At 35.2% G+C, this 22,442-nt stretch overlaps 1 protein-coding gene and 1 non-coding gene across 9 annotated transcripts in view; both read right to left on the bottom strand.

The window, feature by feature from the left end:
* The window catches only part of TANC2 (tetratricopeptide repeat, ankyrin repeat and coiled-coil containing 2), a 371,370-nt gene that overhangs the window by 259,955 nt on the left and 88,973 nt on the right, over positions 1 to 22,442 (bottom strand). The window contains exon 1 of one of the 8 annotated variants that reach the window (XM_040452039.1): positions 18,152 to 18,376. The exons of the other annotated variants lie outside the window; for them this stretch is intronic. The gene's annotated coding sequence lies outside the window, so the exon portion shown is untranslated. Of the gene's footprint in view, positions 1 to 18,151; positions 18,377 to 22,442 lie in introns of those variants that run through there. 8 annotated transcript variants of the gene reach the window in all.
* Positions 6,447 to 6,553, bottom strand: LOC121015403 (U6 spliceosomal RNA). Its single transcript, XR_005783817.1, has one exon. It is a non-coding gene; the product is annotated as a U6 spliceosomal RNA (small nuclear RNA).

Here is a 22,442-nt window from a genome sequence, read left to right as displayed (position 1 = left end):
CTGAATCTGTGGGTTTTCAGGAAAAACAAAGGACAGATGAAAATGTTGAATTGTTCCTAAGCACATGATCAACAAAATACAGACTATGGGAAATTTTACAGGTCAAACAACCTAAGTCTTTTAACAGATTAAAAAAAAAAAAGATAAAGAATTATGCAGTCATAAATTATTGTGGAATAAAGATTCATTTTATCAAAAATAGAAAACTATACTAGAAATATATGACATCTTAAATCAGGATATACAAATACAGTACTAGTCAATTTTCCTTCCTAGTAATTAATTTTTTTATGCAAGTGTCTTTCTTTTCCTTTACTTGGAAATCAATGACAATGAGCAACATTCATATTCAGGCAGGTCTTAAATTTTCATTTTTCTGATTTTTCTATGTGGATAAAAAATATATATACACACAAATTTCTGTTTTAACATCAAAACATGCTCTTAAAGTATGTGAGAAGTCCTTTGAATAAAACAGATGTTTCTGTCAGCAGCACTCTTCTTAAACAATAAGAGGAAAAAAATAAATTAAAAACTAGGCTTCAAAAATTTGCATGATCTCCAGAATGTTACGGTATTGATAAAATAATACACAGGAAAAAAATAGGCAAGAAATGGCTTAAGACATAATTTTGAGTCAGCAAGCCAATGAATATGAAGACAAAAAAAAATCACCATTTGATACCACCATAATCTATAACGTTTTAACTGCCTAAATTTTCAAAATAAAATCAGAAATACATTGCAATAAATTTGAGCAGTTCACTCCTCTAAGACTGAAACCTTATAATCAACCATGCCTTACCTCAGTGGAGACTAATCGTAAGAGCTGAGATTAACCCTCAGGTAAAAGTAGACAATAAAGATTTTTCAAAAAGAATAAACTCACCACTTCCCCAAAATGATGTAGGGAAAAATTTCAACCCCTTTGAAAGTGTTTGCAGTATGCTTATGAAACCAACGAAACCATTATCCAAAATAGCAAGATTGCAGTGACATACAGTACTATAAATGTTTTTGCTTTAACACACAATTCTTTCAGTACAGGTAAGACCTCCCACACAGGACACATCAACATTTATGGACAAAACAGAAGACCTTCAGTCATTAAGCAAGTCAAGCTATTTGCATGACACTTATTACCTCACCCCAGAGTGTAGACAGTAGGACAGGGGTGCATCTATGAAGTTAGAATTTACTCATCAAACTTGAATTAAAGACTTACTTCAGATATACTGTGAACTTTACAGAAGAAAACCCCTGATGTAACAGGTACAGAAATAAAAAGACCTGACTGTCCAACTCAAGTGCTAGCTGTTAAAAGCAGAACTTAGGTTTCCTGGATTTAAGATAATCAGCAAAGAACATTTGTTGTTTTTTTTTTTATTTTTTTTTTCAACGTTTATTTATTTTTGGGACAGAGAGAGACAGAGCATGAACGGGGGAGGGGCAGAGAGAGAGGGAGACACAGAATCGGAAACAGGGTCCAGGCTCTGAGCCATCAGTCCAGAGCCTGACGCGGGGCTCGAACTCACGGACCGCGAGATCGTGACCTGGCTGAAGTCGGACGCTTAACCGACTGCACCACCCAGGCGCCCCAGAACATTTGTTTTTTTACCTGCATACTGAGTTAAACCCAGCAAGTAATATAAAACAATGTATATTTAATATGGAGAAACCTTAATAGATTTCCTATTCCCATTATTTCCTATGCAAAATGTCATAGGAGAATTTACTTCATAGGGTAGATAGCTTTCAACTCAGGTGTATTATAGCACTAAAACAGTCCTGGTAAAGAAATACCAACCATATAGAGATATTCAGTATGTAGTGATTTCTATGAAGGGATTTAAGTTAAAGAAAGTCTATTAAGAAAGTGCCTGAACCATACCAAGAAAAATATTTTCTTTTCTGTAAGTAGGGGATACTTTAAATGATTCTTCTTCTCAACCCAGGATCAAAATATTACAGCTGAAAAATTAACAATTTAAGTGACCTTGAATTTGGTAACCTAAGCTCATCTTTAGTCTTCTCAGCTAAATACTGTGCTAGTATAAATAACAGATGAGATTATAAATTAAAATTTTGAAGTTTGGTTGCCTTTAATTCTCCTTTGGAAACTTTAAATATACTGCCCTAATAGAAAGCATGGGAGGGGTATTAAAACTGCATAAAATACAATACTTTTACTATTCAACTATAAACTATTCAACTATAAACTCTGGTTCCTTTTACTGGCCAGGCATGAATCTGTAAGAACTATGTACACTTAATGCCAACAAAGGCAGACAAGAACTGGAAGGTATGAGTGGAATTTTTTTTTTTTTTAATACAAAAGGAAGGACCAAGAACATAAGCCAGATTTATTATCCAAAGGTAAGTAGGTAGGTAGGTAGAATGTATGTATGTATGTATGTATGTATTCTGAGAGAGACAGAGAGAGAAAGAATGAATCCCAAGCAGACTCCACACTGTCAGCATGGAGCCTGATGCGGGGCTCGAACTCACATGACCTGAGCCAAGATCAAGAGTTGGCCGCTTAACCAACTGAATCACCCATTTACCCCTTAAATATAAGACTGAGACTCAGGGAAGGAAAGTTACTGTCCCCAAATCACACCACAATCCTAAAATTCAAATTGTCTGGTTTCAAAAATCTCTACTGTTATCTTTTATAACAAAGAAATTGTTTTAATGTATTTTTATTTTTTTTGAGAAAGAGAGAGATGGAGCATGAGCAGCAGAGGGACAAAGAGAGAGGGAGACACAGAATCTGAAGCAGGCTCCAGGCTCTGAGCTGTCGGCACAGAGCCCGAAACAGCTCTAAGTCATAAACCACGAGATCACGACCTAAGCCGAAGTTGGTTGTTTAACGAACTGAGCCACCCAGGTGCCCCTATAACAAAGAAATCATTAAAGTGGTGGTAGAGGGGACTTCAGGGGAAAGAGAGCAGAAGCAGGCAGAAATCAATTCAGAGGCTACTGCAAAAATCCAGAAGAAGAATGAACACTTCGACTAAGGGAGCAGTGGAAGTGGTGAGAAGGAGTCAGATGCTGGATTTATCTTGAAGGTACAGCAGAGAGAATCTACTGTCAGAAGAGAAAAATAAAGAAATAATCTGGGTAATTCTAGTATCTTGGACCCAACCAATGGATCTGCAATTTACTGAGACAGGAAAGACTGTGAGAGAGTAAGTCTGGGTATGAGGGAAGTATTTGGAAATCAGTTCTGGACATACTAAGCTTGAGATGCCTGTTACACAAATAAGCAGACGTGAACATGAACATACATATGCCATCAGTACATAAACTACTTTTAAACTGTATGACATCCCCACATAAGGGAGTATAAGTGTGTGTGTGTGTGTGTGTGTGTGTGTGTGTGTGTGTTTGTGTGAGAGAGAGAGAGACAGAGACAGAGACAGAGAGAGACAGAGACAGAGAGAGAGAGAGAGAGAGAGAGTGTGAGAGAGTCAAAAGACTAAAGCTTGGGGCTGAATCCAACATGCAGAAGCTGGTGGTATGAGGAAAAACACCAGACAATAAGGAGTAGTAACCAGAGAACAGAAATAAAACTAGAAGAGTACAGAAGTTAAGAAAAGAGTTTCATGGAAGGGAAAAGATCAAATGTTGATAGGTCAAGTAATATGAAACTGAGAACGGATCACTAAATTTAGTCAATGTAGATGATTTAACATGGTTCCTGTGGAGTGGTAGGGATGAAACCTGATGGGATTAAGCTCAAGAGAGATTAGAAAGAGTTTCTGGAGAAGGTCTTCTCTCTCACTAGACATAGAAGACAACCCATGGAGACCCTGGATATTCTGGCTGCCATTCTTAAAAATAAAGGGAATAAATCATAGGATAAAGTTATTACTATGAAAATTAGGACAGAGATGGAAGACACCAACGTCCTTACTAACACTGGATAACTGAAGAAAATTACCCTACTTCTGGTCCAATAAATCCTCACCATCATATAAACCAGAGGTGAATAAACTAGCACATAAGCCAAATCTAGCCTGCTACCTATTTTTGTACAGCCAGTGAGCGAAGTAAGAACAGATTTCACACTTTTAAATGACTGAAAGTTAAAACAGTAATACTTTGTGACATAAAATGTATATCAAATCCAAATGTGAGTGTCCATAAATGAAGTTTTATTAGCATGTGGTCATGATCACTCATTTATATATAGTGAATGGCTGCTTTTACACTACAATGACAGAGTTCAGTATTTGCAACTATCTGGCCTACAACACCTAACATATTTACTATCCAGACTTTCACAGAAAAAGTTAGCTAACCCCGGATTCAAGCAATTCTGGGACAAATACTCTATTCCCTGCAACTGTAACATCCTAAATAATACATTCCCCTATATGCTGGCACACCAAACTACTTGATGATATTCAAAGAGGAAATGCATTATAATGCCTCCATCAATTTATTCACGCTATTTCTTCTACTTAAAATGCAGCTGCCTTTACTGGACAATATAAGAAATTATATCCAACACATTTTAACAGGGATTGGTGTCTAGCAGAACTAAGCTGGACTCAATCTTCGAACTACTTAGGAATATTCATTAATTTCCCTGAACCTCAATTTCTTTTGAAGCTGTAATACCTATGAAGTTGTAGTGAAAAACAAATGTAGTAATGTATATAAAACACAGCATGCCACCTGGCACTAAATAAACACTTACGAATAAATGGAAACTGGAATCTTTTTTTTTTTTTTTTGATAACTGGAATCTTCATTTATCATCATCCCATCAGTAGCAACATCCTTTCGCCAAAAGATAGCTTAAATATCATTCCCTGATCCTCTCTATAAGACTTTTGGGATGCCTCCCATTAAGAATTAATTGTTCCCTCTTCTGTGCTTCTATAGCACATTACCCATATCTGTTTTACGGCACTGCCACACTACATAATGATTAATTATTTATATGACTATCTTTGGACTATAAAAAGTTTAAAGTGTGCCTTTGAAAGCCTTTTTCATCTTGGTATTTTCATTGCCAACTTGGAATCTGGTATGGCATGGGTATTCTCAAAACAAACAAACAAACAAACAAAAAACATTGTTGAATTAATTTTGTCAAGGGCCAGCTCTAAAATTAATGCATTCATAAAACCAAATCAAGTTCAAGAAAAAAATAAGTGGTATTAATCTGGTTTGAGACACAATTTAAGAAGTTCAGTGTTTTTCTTTTCTTATCTAAACTGTAACTATAAAAAGAAAAGTGGCATTATCCTAAACATTAAGCCCTTATCCTCCATAACAGTCTCAGAGATCTTAATTATCAATAAGAACTTTCATAGGGAAGCCCAGAGCCACCTAAAATTGACTTTGTTCGTTAGAAAACATCTATAGTGGCTCTTCCTCTAAAGAAAAAAGGAAGCATACTATACCAACTAAGAAGTATTTATTAACATAATGCTATCAGTACTTTCCACAGGTTTGCACAGATCTAGCTTATATATTCTAAATCTAAATAAGAAAAATAACTTCCCTATGATGAGTTATTAACTTATATTTGCCTAAGTTATCCAAAATTGCCTAAGGTATCCCAGAAGGTCTGATCCGTAGGCTCAAGAAAAGTTCTAAACACAGAATGTTTTGATTCTCATGATGGAGCTATGCATCAATGATGAGGACTAATAAGAGGAAAACAAAGTAGACTCGCTAATTGTAAATGGAGCAATCACCAGCAATAATGTATTTTAAAAGTTGATGACTGTGCTTTCAAAGTGCACAATGAATATACAAAATGTCAAGCCTAACACAGAATTAAATTAATGGAGCAACCTTTAAAAATAAAGGTATCGGGGCGCCTGGGTGGCTCAGTTGGTTGAGTGGCCAACTTCGGCTCAGGTCATGATCTCACGGTCTGTGAGTTTGAGCCCCGCGTCAGGCTCTGTGCTGGCAGCTCGGAGCCTGGAGCCTGCTTTGGATTCTGTGTCTCCTTCTCTCTCTGCTCTTCCCCTGCTTGTGCTGTACCTCTCTCTCTCAAAAATAAATAAATGTTAAAAAAAATTAAACAAAAAATGTATCTACAATGATACATTTTTTCTTGTTTTTTATTAATAAAATTTTTATTTTATTTATTTAGTTTTTAAATATAATTTATTGTCAAATTGTCTAACATACAGTGTGCAAAGTGTGCTCTTAGTTTTTGGGGTGGATCCCCATGGTTCATCGCTTACATAAACACCCAGTGCTCAACCCAACAAGGGCCCTCCTCAATGCCCATCACCCATTTCCCCCTCTCCTCTACCCCCCGCCCATCAGTTTATTCTCTGTATTTAAGAGTCTCTTATGGCTTGCTTCCCTCCCTCTCTGTTTGTAACTATTCTTCTCCCCTTCCCTTCCCCCATGGTCTTCTCTCAGTTTCTCAAGATCCACATAGGAATGAAAACATGATATCTGTCCTCCTCAAAAATATGGAATGCTTTACGAATTTGTGTGTCATCTTTGTGCAGGGGCCATGATAATCTTCTCTGTATCGTTCCAATTTTAGTATATGTGTTGCCAAAGGGAGCACTAACTTTTATTTTAGAATGGTTTTAGATTTATAGAAAAGTTGCTGAGGTAGTATAGGGAAATCTCATAAACCCTACACCTGGTTTCCCACTTAGATTAGTCATTTGCCAAAACTAATGAATCATATTGATACATTATTAACTAAAGTCCACACTTTGAGATTTCCTCAGTTTTTATTTAATATACATTTTCCAGTCCGTGATACATTACATTTAGTCATCACATATTAGGTTCCTTAGATTAGTTTCTCAGACTTTTTTGTTGGTAACCTTGACAGTTTTGAGATGTATGGGTCAGTTTAGTAGAATGCCCTCAGTTGGGGTTTGTCTGATGTTTTTCTCATGATTAGACTTTGGTTATAGGTTTAGGGGAGGAAGACCACAAAAGCAAATTGCTATCCTCATCAAATAATTCCAAGAATGCACACTATCCATACACTCAAATTAACTAAACAGGTAGACATGTTGACATGCCCTACATCACTGCAAAAGAAAATTCAAGCCCTAGCTTCTTCAGCTGTGCCAACATTGATGAAAACAGACACTACCTGTTTGGCTCTTATTATGTGTCAGGCACTGTGCTAAGTGTTTTACAAATTTATGTCACTCAATCCTCAATAAAACCTTATAATATAATTATCATTTTTTCTTTTTGATAGATCAGGAAACAGGAGTTGAGATTTTCAGCAAATATGGCCACAGCTGGAGTTAGTTAAGTGCAGGATCCAGGATCTGAAGCCAGGCCTAATTCTAAAGCCTGTTCTCTTCTTCACCATTCTCTTTCTATACACAAATATATCATGACATGTTACAGTTGGTAGGAGACCAAAAAAAGATGAAAAAATTCCAAGGTGATTTTGAAACAATCTCTGATTTCAAACCTCTTCACCTCAAATTAGATACTCAGTATGGCTCACTCAAATTCTTGAGTTCAGCAGCTTTTTCTGCATGGAATTTTTAGGAAGCATAGATATCTCTTATAGATAAGCATAGAATGACAGAGCTAGAAGGAATTTTCAGTTTATTTTTGTCAATTTACACTTTTTAAACACTTTGTGGGGTTGAAGCTTTGAATAAAAGAGTCCAACACAGCAACTTAACAATAGCTAAAATTATAACTGAATGTCAGGGCACCTGGGTGGCTCAGTCAGTTAAGCATCTGATTCGGCTCAGGTCATGATCTCATGGCTCGTGAGTTTGAGCCCCGTGTCGGGCTCTGTGCTGACAGCTCAGAGTCTGGAGACTGCTTTGGATTCTGTGTCTCCCTTGCTCTCCGCCCCTCCCCCACTCACACTGTCTCTCGCTCTCTCTCTCTCTCTCTCAAGAAAAAAGAAACATTAAAAATTAAAAAAAAATTATAACTGAATGTCAGTAGGTGTATACACACACACTCTCTTACCTTATGTATTTTTGGTGTTCTTATCTGTTGGAACTGGATGCTGAGGATACATATAAGTCTCAATCTTGGCCACATATCAGACTGGTCTAGAAATCCAGGGATTTAAAAAAAATCCTTATGCTCAAGTTACCACCCAGATCAATGAAATGAGAATACTTAGAGTCAGACCCAAGCATGACAGGGTCTTTAAAATTCCCTGGATGACTGAACGTGCAGCCAAAGTCGAGAAGCGTTAGTAGACATTGAGCGGAGCTATGAGACAGTGATGAACTGGATCCATTTGCAAGTTTCCAGTGTTAATAGACAGATCCTACAGGTAAGAAATACTAACTGTACAGAAGGATATGATCTCTAAGTTGAGGATAAAGTTTACATTCATGGGTTAACACCCTGTTTATTACTGATTTTGGTGGCTTGGGGGATTGTGGACTAAACTGGGATAATATTGTGTAATGTCAAGGTGGTTTTAACCTATCATTAACTAGACTCAATTTACTCCTTTGGGCTGGGCTTGAGAAGTTATACCACCAAGATGATGATGTCACCTAGATGAAAAGCTTCCTAATAAGATTCTAAAAACTGGAATAGCCTCTGCTTCTTCACATTAACCTGGTCTCAGGCAAGCCACAGCTCCTAAAGTATGAGAAGGGATGTTCAGGAACAGTACCAGACTTTATTTATAAAAACAGACAAGAATAAAAGAACATGGTGCACTTAGGAAAATCCAGAGTTTGACAGAACTAGAGTGCAGAAAGTATACGGAAGAGGCAGGCTATGAAAGCAGAAAAGTTGGCAGAGGCATAATCACAAAAGGCATAGTCATTATTTATGAGTAGACTTCACCCTCTAAGTGAAGTAGGGAAGAAAATGAAGGACACTGAGCAGGGGAGGAGCATGATCTGACCAGTGTTTTCAAAAGACAAATTTGGCAAGCATATATTAAGTTGGCATTATGGGGTCACAGGCTAAAGGCAAAGAGATCACTGCACTAAGCCCAAAGGAAAGGAAAGCCTGAATAAATGCATTAACACTGAGAATACAGAAGAAAGGGTAGATTCGTTGAATATTTGGGACTGAGAATCACAAAGACCTTGCATCCCTGTGAAAGAGATGTTTCTAATCACTATCATCAGTTTTCCTGCCCCTTTCTTCCTCAAATACACTATCAGCCTTTTGCCCACACCGCTCCAGAAAAATCACATTTACCAAGATCTCCTATAAAGCCCATCGCTAAATCCAATGGTCACTTCTCAGTTTTGTTACACAGACATACTTTTTTACACAAGTGCATAGACAAGTAAAAAGTATGTCTCCCTTCCCTGGTTATTGTCTCTCCTTAGTAGTTATCACTAATATATTCTGTATTTTACTTATGTACTTTAATTTGGGGCAGCTTCTCTACTAGAATGTAACTTCCATGAGGGCAAATAATGTTGTATCCACTGTTCTATCCCCCATGCCTAGAGCAACCGCTGACACCCCGTAGGTGCTCAAAAGATAGCTGCTGAATTAATTAATGAGTGAAAAGTGAGCCCTGGGGCACTATCCCGTTTAGAGACTGGGGAGATGAGAAAGAACAAACCAGGGAGATAGGGAGCAACAGAACTAGGAGAGGGTGGTATCCTGGAAGTTAAGTGAAGAGAAAACTTCAAGGAAAAGAGAATGATTAACTGCAACAAATGTTGTTATAATAAGGCAAAAAAAAAAAAAAAGTGAAATGAGTGAAAGAAGGGAATTCTGGATGCCTTAGAACTCATGATTGGGAAGGACTGACTATAATTCCATTAACCAAGATAGAGAACATAAGATGGGAGATTGCAAAGGATAAATAATAAGTCACTTTAACAAAGAATTTAATTTACAATCTAATTAATCTTAACCTCTATTTAATGCCTTATCAATTCTAGATCTAGGACTAGAAGGAGGGAAAAATGAACAGCAAGAAATGAAATTATTTAATCCCTTGATTTTTTTTTTAAACCAAACAAGTATTTCTCCAACAGGAGCTCTATGACGATTCTTAATACTCAACACAAATGCTTATGTTTTACTTTTTTTTAATGTTAATTTATTATTATTTTTTTTTTGAGAGACAGAGATACAGAGTGTGAGTGGGGGAGGGGCAGAGAGGGAGACACAGAATTCAAAGCAGGCTCCAGGCTCTGAGCTGTCTGCACTGAGCCACCCAGGGGCCCCTATGTTTTACTTTTAAATCCTTTATTCTACTAGGGAGCTCCTTATTCATCTATTTATGTAAAAATTGGAAAGGTTCGTCTACTAATTACTAATTGCCTTTTTGAAATCTCTACTTGAATGTATCGTATACACCTCAAATTCAAAACATCCAAACACGAAATTCTCACTTTTTCCCTCACCCTTTCAAACTTGATACTCTATCAGAGCTCATCTCAATGAATTCATCACCAAATGTTGCTGATTTTTCTTTCCTAAATGTCTCTTGACCCCAACCTGTCTCCAACTCCTATGTCCATTCTCTTCTAAATGTTTATCCATAAAACAACTGAGTAATCATTTAGAAATGCAAATGTAATAGTTTTCCCATTTAATGTTTAAAATGTTAAAGTGATCCCCCTTAGAACAGATACAAATTCTTAACATGGTCTGTAAGACCTTCATTTTCCTGCTTCATTTCTAATTAGATCTCCCTATGTCCCCCAGTTTCTGATCTCTATCCTCAGGATGTCTATGAGAAACTACTATATACCTGGGAAGTCAGGATAAAGTGGTTTTCACCTCAAATTCCTGCCTTCATATATGAAGATAAGTTTCAACAGCACTACTAATAGAAAATTTTTATGTCATATGTTCATAACAAAATAAACTTTCATAGTTATTCCTCTTACTCCCTAAAGGGATAGGATGATAGTTACCAGGCTAAAAATCAAATATTCCCCTCCCACAATTCACCTCCAAGAAAAGGCACATCTTTCTGTTCTGATAAGTGTGTTTAAATCTATTGACACTCATTGAAAAACCAAAGTAATAAAAAGTCAATAAAAAATATTATCTAACTATCCCTCAATTTTTTTCACAAAAAAAAGTTATACTTGGTTTATCCCATATGCCTATATTATTTGATTATAATAAGGGCAATGAAAATAAAAATTCAAGGTCAAAATGTTTTACAGAAAAAGGTGTTTTTTAAAAAAAAATTTTTTAACGTTTATTCATCTTTGAGAGAGAGAGAGAGACAGACAGACGGACAGAACATGAGTGGGGGAGGGGCAGAGAGAGAGGAAGACAGAATCTGAAGCAGGCTCCAGGCTCTGAGGTGACAGCACAGAGCCGGACGCGGGGCTCAACCTCACGGATCGCGAGATCATGACCTGAGCTGAAGTCGGACACTTAACCAACTGAGCCACCCAGGTGCCCCAGAAAAAGGTTTTTTAAAGAAAAAACCTTGTTATATGTAACATACAAAATTCAAAACATTATTTCCCTCTCTAAACTTGTCATGTGTAAGGTCTTTACTAGAGTATTACTATATTGTATTTTTCTCTTAAGTAACCAGGAAATGTAAATACAACAATGATTAAGTGGTTCAATAAAAGGAATCATTAGGATCTAGTAGAATGTAAATACAACAATGATTAAGTGGTTCAATAAAAGGAATCATTAGGATCTAGTAGAATACAAAGATATTTAGGGGCACCTAGGTGGCTCAGTTGGTTAAGCATCTGACTCCCAGCTCAAGTCATGATCTCATGGTTTGTGGGTTTGAGCCCACATCAGGCTCTGAGATGTAAGAGCCTGCTTCAGATTCTATGTCTCTCCCTCTCTCTCTCTCTCTCTGTCCCTCCCCTGCTTCTTCACACTCTCTCTCTCAAAAATAAACATTAGGAAAAAAGAATATAGAAATATTTAATCAAAAAATAAGGAAGTAACTGGATAAAGAAACTGAATAAAGACTCACATGTAAATAAAGGAACTTCATATATGAGAAAACAGCATTATAAAGTACTGGAGAAAGGAAAGGCTATTCAACAACAAATAAGGTACAAAAATTAACTTTTTCACAGGATAAAAAATAAATAGATCCCCTGTCATGCCATATTCTCATTATCAAAAAATTAAGGGGAAAGGGGAAAAAAATCAAAATGTAATAAAAATCTGAAAATAAAAAACACAAAACTTCAACTATTTAAAAACAATTTTCTGAAACAACATAGGGGGAATAAAGAATGAAAAACATGAATAAATTAAAATTTTAAACTTACATTCCACAGAGGTTTAGAGTTTTAGTCTTAGTCTAACCAAAAGACCAAAGTTTTGGTCTAACCAAAAGCAAAGTTTTAAGACAGAAAAGACACTGAGAAAAGATATTTGCAATAACTATCAAGGACTAAGGATCAATCTACAATTTGAAATTTGAATTTCATATAATTTTCACATGTTGTGACATTTTATGGGTTTTTTTTTTGTTTTGTTTTGTTTTTTTTGCTGAATCATAAAATAACTGTAAAAAATATCCTTAGCTCACAGGTTGCACAAGAACAGGTGGTAGACTGGATTTGACCCATGGGCTATAGTTTGCCATATCCAAAGAATATCCATAAATCAATAAGAAAAAGATATATAACCCAAGGGAAAAAATGCATAATGAATATAAGAAAGCTATTAACAAAAGAGGTCATCTGAAAGGCCAAAACACATCAAAGAAATTAAGGAAACAAATTAAATCACTAGGATATTACCTTCCACGTACCAGATTGGGGAAAATGAAGAAGTCTGACCATATGAATGTTGGGAAGGATATGGCAAAACGGGAACTCTCAAACACTTTTGAGAAGACTATAAATTAGTAGTGACACAGCACAGAAATTATCTAGTAAAAGTGAAATGCAAATAATCTACATCCTGGCAATTCAACTTCTAAGTATAGCTCCTAGAGAAACTCTGATATGTGTGTAAGGATATTTACTGCAGCATTATTTGTAATAACACAGAACAAAACAAACACTGAAATAAACTCAGATTTCTGTTAGGAGGGAAAAAAAAATAAAAGAAGTATGCTCATAAAATTGAATACTATACAACCCATACAAGAAATCAACCAAATCCTATATACCAACAAGAGCAAAATAAAATAAGCCAGATGCAGAATTCTATAGAGAGAATGTTACCACTTAGTAAATTTTAGAATACGTGTAATACTAAACTAAATACTGCTCATGGATACATTTGTATTAGGATTTTTCATCTCTGATAAAGGAGATTCAAATACCAACTTTTTTTTTTTTTTTAGCAAATCCTAAATCTGTATGTATGAGTCTGTATTATTTATGTCTGTGTGCATCTGTGTTAGGATATGGTTATAGCAATGAGAACTAGTGAAAAGACATGCCATATTTTATTTTGAAAGTTATGGGGATTTACATTTATGAAAATTCATTATTGTAGCAAAATAACGAATGGACTAAGGGTACTAAGACTGGAGACATAATAATTTAAGTGAGAAAAAAGGAAATCCTAAAATTAGGAAGTGAGAATGGAAGAGGACAAGAGAAGACAAAGTTGAGAAGCATTCAGAAGTTTTAATCAAGTGGACTTGATGGCAGGTTACATGTTGGCAGCCATTTTGGGAGTGCAGAAAGCTTCACATATTTCCCAACTGCTTCCTGAATACGCTTGCTATGGGCTTTTAAACAGCTTTCAAAAGTGACATCTACACTAGCTGATGATGATAATGGTCCATCAGCTATAGCTAAGTGATAGAAAAGGATTTTAGAAAACAAAATATCAGTTAAAGCAATTTTGAAAGAGATGCAGCAGAAAGGTTTTCTCTGCTCTGCAGTTTCTGCCAGATTATATGCACAACATGTCCTCCTGAGGGTTAAGGGTACTGGTGAATACTAACACCTCTGAGGAAGAGACGATAAAAGACTTCGGGACCATACAAGAACAAATTCCATACTTACTGTATGACTTTGGCCAAGTCATTTAACTTCCTTTTCTCTGCCTCTGTTTCTTCATCTGCTAAGTGAGTAACATAAAGTACAGGTGATCCTTGACAACATGGAATCGAACTGTGTGGGCCCTTATACGTGATTTTATAAATGTATATTCTCTTCCTTATGCTTTTCTTAGCTTTTTCTTTTCTCTAGCTTACTTCATTGTAAGAATATAGTACATAATACATGTAACACAGAAACTATGTGTTAATCAGTTGTGTTATCTGTAAGGCCTCCAGTCAACAGTAGACTATTAGTAGTTAAATTTTTGGAGAGTCAAAAGTTATTTGTGGATTTTCAACTGTGCAGGAATCAACATTCCAAACCCTTAATTGTTCAAGGGTCAACTGTAATATAATTTATCCCATAGGTTCTGAAAAGTAAATGAGTATAATTATGTATGTATTTATGTGTGGGTGTATGTCTTTCTATGCACATACAAAGTGTTTGCTATCATTATTCTTCACCAGTTAGAAGGCACCCACTAAGTGCTAGGGCATTGCACTAGGTGCTGGAGAAGTGGAGATGACAAATTTATCTTGTCTGCCCTCTTGACAGTATGTAGCCATCACACCGTGAGAGACAAACTTGTGAGCTAACGTGCTATCTTCAACCTAAGTAACTAAAACGTCCTGAAGCGATTTCTCAGTCTGAGCCTACCAACAATTTTGACATCATTTAATCTTTTGACAATTGCTTAAAATCAACAGATAAGGCTTATAGTTTTATACAGAGAAAAATCCATATTAATATACAAACCTATAGATGAAGTTACTTTCTAAACTCTATTTTCATTATGTCTAAATTTTCCTGTTATTCTATTTCTTTTATCCTTCTGAAAGATTCTAATCTAAAAGATTCATTACTAAATAAAATAAAATACTAATAAAACTTATCTCTGAATTTCCCCCCTACTCTAAGAATATATTCATTTTTTATTTCTTATATCTGTAACCATACTGTTAATCTGAAAGATTCATAAATAATACACTCAGAAACTACCTGGATCTTAGAATTACAAAGACAATGATGGTTAAATAAATATTAACAAGAGGTTTTTTATTGCTTTGCTGAAAATGAATTACTCTTTATTTACAGTATAAAATCTTTTGTTTTTATGCTGTAATAAAGTATTTTTACATTTTCTTTAATAAAAAGATGTTTCTTTATTGCCCAAGACATCTACTACAACAGTCATTCCCTCATCAACTTACTTTGTAACAGTCTCCTTCAACAAAAGATATCTTAATTGCATCCAGCTCTCTATTGCAAATTTACAGTACTAATCCTTGCCAGCCATTTTGTTTTCAGCTTGTAACACTAGCAGCCAGCTGCCTTCGGCCTGACTCTATTAGCATATCGGATAATTTAGAAAGTAAGCACAGAAATGGAACCTAAAAGATACAGTTGGTTTTTATCAGAATATACCCATATATTAGATATTACTGTTTAAATATGCTTTATGTTTCTCTACTTCCTTTCAATTTAATTAATTTTCTTAATTTAAATGCTCATTTCCTGCTCACAGTAATTTTCCCTCCCCTAAACCTATAAATGAGGTTAACCTATTACTGTTTATATATAAGAATTTCAAATTTTAATAAAACAAACTACACATGTATTTTAAATATTTTCTGTAAAAGATAAAAGGGTTGGACATTTGGTACTGTAATTTACAACTGTATTCCAGCAGACCATCTGCCAAGAATAATAAATACATAATAGATAACATATATTGTTCGCATATTTCAAGGGTGTTTCTAACAGCCAGCAGACAGCAAACAATTCTCCACCTGTTTTGACTTGCAATGGGTTGCTGTTTGAATGTCAATAACAACGTGTCCTCACCAAGCATCACTGAAGTCTTAGATGACAAATCATCTAATACAATTTTAATAGGATGGTGAAGGGTAGGGCCAAAGAGTTCTTATTAGTGGCCTGTTCTTCAGAACTCTTTACCATCACATTCTCCTGCCTTCCCCCAACAAGTCCCACTCATCTATATTTAATAAGTATTCTGAAATCATATTCTTCATTAACCCACACCATCACTTAAAGTAAAACTCTTTTTAGAGAGGCTCTTCTAGTTGATTAAATACTATTTAGAAAGTTTGTTAACTTAATAGAATATAACACCCTTGAAATAACAGTAAGAAAAAAAAAGGCCAAAGTTGCAGGGGAACCCCTGCAAGGAAATAAAATGCTCCAAAGATAGAAATTACTGAAGTGCTTTAACTTCATTTTCTCTTTCAAACCCCTCCCTGTCTCCACTGTATTTTTTATGCTTTTACTGTGATGCTAACTAGCCATCCAGTCTGCTATAGAAGCCTCTGGTTAGAATAGATTTCAAGGCTGCTGTGTCTTGTGAGGAACCAATCAGATTTCTTTGTTTCATCTGCAACATTCCATCAGGGTTATATAACATTTTAGATACATAAAACATTCTAATAATATAGGATATTTCAGTCTATAGTTAGCTATCTACTGTCACTAAATCTGACATATAAAAATCCCATATTATTCTTCTGTGTTATTCGATAAAATCAAAGGAATACAGTATAGATGAGAGGGTTATTTTTCTTTCGGGGAAGAAAACAGAGTGAATTTGCTTTGTCTAAAAGAAAGAGTTTGTGAAAATACAGCATCTGAGCACTCTGCAGACTACTCAGATGCGTGCTGATCCTCCTTATTTCTGTTTATAGTAAAGTGGCTGAGGTAATCCAACACAGTGGCAAACAGCCATACAGTTGTTAATTCTTATCACATACAACATGTCACTAGTATAGAATAAAATATTATAAATAGATTTCACATACAACATGTCACTAGTATAGAATACAATATTATAAATAGATTTAAACTCAGGCTTAATCTTTTGCAATTTTTTTTAAAGCACAGAAAAATTAAGTGAAATATTTAAGACACCTGGACAAATACTTTCTCAAAGAAGAGAATTTGAACTCTAAATGTCAAACCCCAATTTAACACCTACAACACTAACCAAAAAATAGTATACCAGCAGCACTGTTCCTATATGATCAGAACACTTGCAGTACACTTTTACTGGCACCATACAAATATTTCCTCTCTCAATCTCTCTCTCTGCCTCAGATAATGCTGCATAACTTAAATACTGTTCTTCTGTGCTATTAATAAAACAACTCAGATATTCAAGAGCACATTAAGCTGAAACCTGTGAATCTAGTATTTTGTTTCTTTTTACAACTCAAAGGCATCCCACATATGATGGTTACAAATCAGCACAGGATTAAAATAGTGCCCGAATGCATAAAAAAGCTCAATCTGTTGGGTGTGGCTTAAGTAAATATATCTTGTCTCAACTGGACAGCTCCCCAGTAATATGCAGCCACTGAAACCCAAAATATATGAGTACATAAGTAAAGTGCTTCCGGGAAGGGGTGGGAAACTAAACCTCCATGTTTTTTCTATGCTTGATGTTCAATTGTTTCTATACTGTACTTCTAAAATGACAGTGCCTTGAGTCAATGCTGAACATTGCTCAAGAAACCAAGGACAGAGAAATTTTACTTGTCCTACTTCCTCTCTTCATTTTATACTCACTGTCTACAACATGGCCGTTCTTACAAACATTTTGCTTTCATAAAAGAGGTAATCATTTAAATCATGACTATGTGCAATGCGAACTCACACTGCATTACAGTCATCAATAAAATATGAAGTGCCAACTCCAGTGTTCATTCTACTTATTTTCCATCTCACCAGAGAATGCTCTACTAATGCTCTCTACTATTATAAATGAACAATATAAAGAAAAAGACCTTGGTAGGAGCTGCGACAAATATAAAACAGAAAAAATATAAAACCTGTGTTTACTTTTTAACAATCTAGTATTAATAGGGAAAAAAACCCTTCATGTGTATGTGTGTGTTGTGTGTATATCTATCTATCTATCTATCTATCTATCTATACATATATATACACACAACACACACACACATTATACACATTTAGTACAAATATAAATCTGTTTATAATCTACCATGCATACATTTATTAAATGTTACACGTGCAATATACCTGAAACCTGTATATATAGGGAGCATGCAGATTTCAGAACTATACATTTTCATTCTTAAATGGTCACAATCAAACATTAAAACAGCTAAGGATTTCTGACATACTGAACTATATCCAAGCTTTTAATCTTGTTAAACAATTTTCTCTGCTATTCAATGCAGCAAACCCACCTTTGAATCATATTGACGGTTATTTTTTTCCCATGCCCTCTACGTGCTGCACCATTTTGTCTGTCTTCTGGCCAGTGGAGAGATCGGCAGACAGCAGTGAAGGAGTGTACTGGAGTCAGCAGAGGCAGTGCCAGCCTCCTGCTGCAGTCTGTATATTGAACGCACTCAAACCCACAGGTGCCTACGTAAAATCCTCCAGCTGCAGCTGCCACTTAATGTTTCCTTCAGCAGCAGATCTGTATGCTATTTTCACTCTGCTTTAACCCAATAAATGGACAGGATACACAAGTGTGCACCTTTTAAAAATGAATTTTACATAAAATATTTATAGACATTATCTCCATTAAGTAGCTAAAAATGAGTGACTTTTTAAATCAGAAAGATAATCACTAAATTATGAAGATTCAGAAGAATAATCATCAAAAGAGAAATACATTTCTAACACTCTATAAATTCTAAACTGGTAATTTAATTCTTCAAAAATATAGAACATTAAAAGCCAGCATATGATTTACCTTACATCTTCTTACATAATTATGAAAGTAATTTTTCGTATACCATAAGTATATCACGTATAAATCCATAAAAAGGCCTGCCTCTAACCATACCTTTTCATCAGTACATAATCCACTGATAAGAAAATACAGAACTTCTCTGTTAAAAGGCTAAGTGAATCAAGGTAAACCAATGTTCAAACACTAACAGATGAAAAAGAAACAGAGGCTCACAATCCTTTCACATAAACTTCAAACACATACACTTTTATCCTACCCAAATTCTAGAATTCAAAACCAGGAAAAATCTTAAGGAATCAAAAAAAGTCTTTTTAATTTTTCAGGTGAACAAATTAAGGACCAGAGAGGTTAACACTGAGGTACCTTTCCCAAGGTCACACAGCTAGTCAGCAGCAAAACTTCGTCTTCAAAACATGTCTTTTTTCTTTTTAAGTTTATTTATTTGAGAGAGAGAGCACGAGTGGGGAGGGGTAGAGAGAGGGACACAGAGCCCGATGTGGAACTTCAACTCATGAACCATGGGATCATGACCTGAGCCAAAACCAAGAGTCGGATGCTTAACCAACTGAGCCACCCAGGCACCCCAAACACATCTTTTAATAAGTAATTAATAACTACTAAAACTCAACCAAAATCAAATAGTAACATGAATATTCTTATAACTATTAAATAAATACTGTGATTAAATAATCTTTGCAAAAAAGAAATCTCCAGGCCCAAATGGTTTCACAGGTAATTCTACCAAACATTTAGGTAAATAACACCAATTCTACACTATCTCTTCCAGAAAAGAGAAGGAAATATTCCTAACTAATTTTATGAAGACAAAATTACTCTGATATCAAAGCAGATAAAAACATTACAAAATAAGAAAACTATAGGCTAATATCCCTCTTGAACACAGAAACAAAAATCCTCAACAAAAAATTAGCAGATCAAATCCAATGATGTATAAACACACACACCCAGTGACCAAGAGGAGTTTATACTAGGCATGCTCAGCTAGTTTACTATGGAAATCACTCAATGTAATCCATCATATTAATGATTTAAAGAAGAAAAATTGCATCATTATATCACTTGATGCAGAAAAGTATTTTAAAAATCCAACATCCCTTCATGAAAACATTAGAAAATTAGGAATAGGAGGGAATTTCCTCAACTCGATAAAGAACATCTACAAAAAACCTGCAGTCAACATCATACTTAGTGGTAAAGACTAAATGCTTCACCCTTAAAATCAGGAACAAAGCAAGAACACACATTCTCACCACTGTTGGCTACCATCATACTAGAAGTACTAATCAGTGCACACAGATTACAAAGGAAGAACTAAAACTATCTTTATCCTTAGAAGCCATTATTGTCCACTTAAAAATTGAAAGGAATCTACCAAAATCAAGCAAACCACCCCCCCTCAAACACCTCTTAGAACTAAGAAGTGAGTTTAGCAAGGTCATAGTACAATGTCAAAAAAAATCAATCATAAATCTATATACATATACACGTGTCTATATGTATACACACACACACACACACACACACACACACACACACACACTGGCAATATACAAATAGAAAACAAGATTCTAATGGCATCCCATTAACAACATCTAATAAAAGAAAAAAGAAAAAATATTTAGGCATAAATTTGACAAAACAAATATAGGATCTGTATGGTAAAAAATGCTAATGAAAGACATCAGGTAAGATCTAAATAAATGGAAAACCATATCATATTCATGGACTGGAAGACCCCATATAGTAAAGATTTCAAGTCTACTCCAAATGGTCTGTAGATTTAATGCAATTCCAACCAATATCCCAGAAGGATTTTTTTTTTATAGATACAGATTCTAAAATGTATATGGAAAGGCAAAAGATCTAAACTATCTAAAACAAGTATGAAAAGAAAAATCAAGTTACAGGAACCACACTACCCTGTTTTAAGACTTTCTATAAGCTACAGTAATCAAGACAGTATGCTACTATACACAGATATAAACATATCAGTGGAAAAGAATAGATGGCACAGAAATAGACCCAAACAAATATGGCCAACAGACTTGACAATGATGCAAAAGTAATTCAAAGGAGAGAGGATGTTCTTTTCAACAACAGGAACAACTGCCTATCCATATGTAAAAAGCACACACATCAACCTTAATCTTACATGTTATATGAAAAATAGCTCAAAACAGACCATAAATCTAAACTATAAAACTTACAGGGAAAAAATAAGAGAAATTTTTATGACCTGGGTTAGGCACAGTTTTAAGATATGATACCAAAGGGATGACCCATTTAAACAACAACAACAACAAAGATAAACTGGACTTCATCCAAATTTAAAACTTTTGCTCTGAAAAAAAAAATCACTGTTATGAGAACCAAAAAAGTAATTCACATATCCAACAAAGGATGGATATCTGGAATATACAGTGAACTCTCAAAACTCAATAGCAAGAAAACAAATAACTGAATTAAAAAATGGGACAAAATCTAAACAGACACTTGATATATATATATATATTAAAGGCAAATAATCACATGAAAATGTGTTCAGCATCATCAGCCACTAGAAAAATGCAAATTAAAACTACAATGAGCTTCCACTGACCATTTGACAGAATGGCTAAAAATAAAAGATACCTATCTTGAAAGTACCAAGTGCTAGCAAGGATGTGCAACAACTGGAACTCTCATACACTGCTGGTGGGAGTGACAATGGTATAGCCACTCTGGAAAACAGTTTAACAGTTTCTTATAAAGTTAAACATATACCTCCCATATAATCCAACAATCTCTCTCCTAGGCACTGACCTTAGAGAAATGAAAGCTTACATTCACACAAAAACCTATACATGAATGTTTCTAAGTTGCTTTACTCATAACTTCTACCAAATGGAAACAACCCAAATGTTCTTTAGTGGGTGAATGAATAAAGAAACAATGGTACATCTATACAATGGTGTACCACTGGGCAATAAAAAGCAACAAACTATTGCTGGACACAACTTGAATGAATCTGAAAGGCATTATGCTGAATGAAAGGAGCCAGTCTTTAAAGGCTCTATTATTCTGTTTTCCATTTACATCCCATTCTTCAAACAAACAAACAAAAACTACAGAGAAAAAGAAAAATAGCTCATTGCTTTTCAGGATTAGGGATGGAGTAAGGGTGTAACCAGAAGGGGTACCATAATGTAACCTGTACCATTATGTATGCTAATTGTGGTGGCAGCTACATATATCCATATGCATGTTGAAATTCACTGAACTGTACATACACACATACAAAGTAAATCCTACCTTACAAGTTTTTAAAACTTCAGCCACCACCATGTGGTCATGACTCCCAATTCTAGACCTCTTACTCTGCCCTCTCCTAAGCCCCTAACCCATGTATCTAACTTCTCCTGTATATACCATTATCAATGCTAACTTATTATCTCCAAAAATTAATTCATTACATTCCCCCTTAAAATTCAAGTGAATGGGACCCACCATTCACCTAACCATCTAAGCCAGAAACATGAGAGTAATCTTTGAGCAAGTTACAGCATAACCAGGACAATAACTTGAACTATGGTACTGCTGTATCTCCAGTACCCCTAACTGTAGCTAGCATAGAGCAAGCACTCAGCCAGTATTTTTTGTGGAGTGAATACATAAATGAATAAATAAAAGGATGGCACCTTCTTCATTTAGCCCAAACTCAATCAATCAAGTCCAGTGGGATCTCTCCATCTCCACTGCCACCTTTTAATTTCAGG

The sequence above is a fragment of the Herpailurus yagouaroundi genome, unplaced genomic scaffold, assembly GCF_014898765.1.
Source record: "Herpailurus yagouaroundi ecotype Mexico unplaced genomic scaffold, PumYag 206, whole genome shotgun sequence".
Classification (NCBI taxonomy): Eukaryota; Metazoa; Chordata; class Mammalia; order Carnivora; family Felidae; genus Herpailurus; species Herpailurus yagouaroundi.
This window is presented reverse-complemented; position numbering and strand designations above follow the sequence as displayed.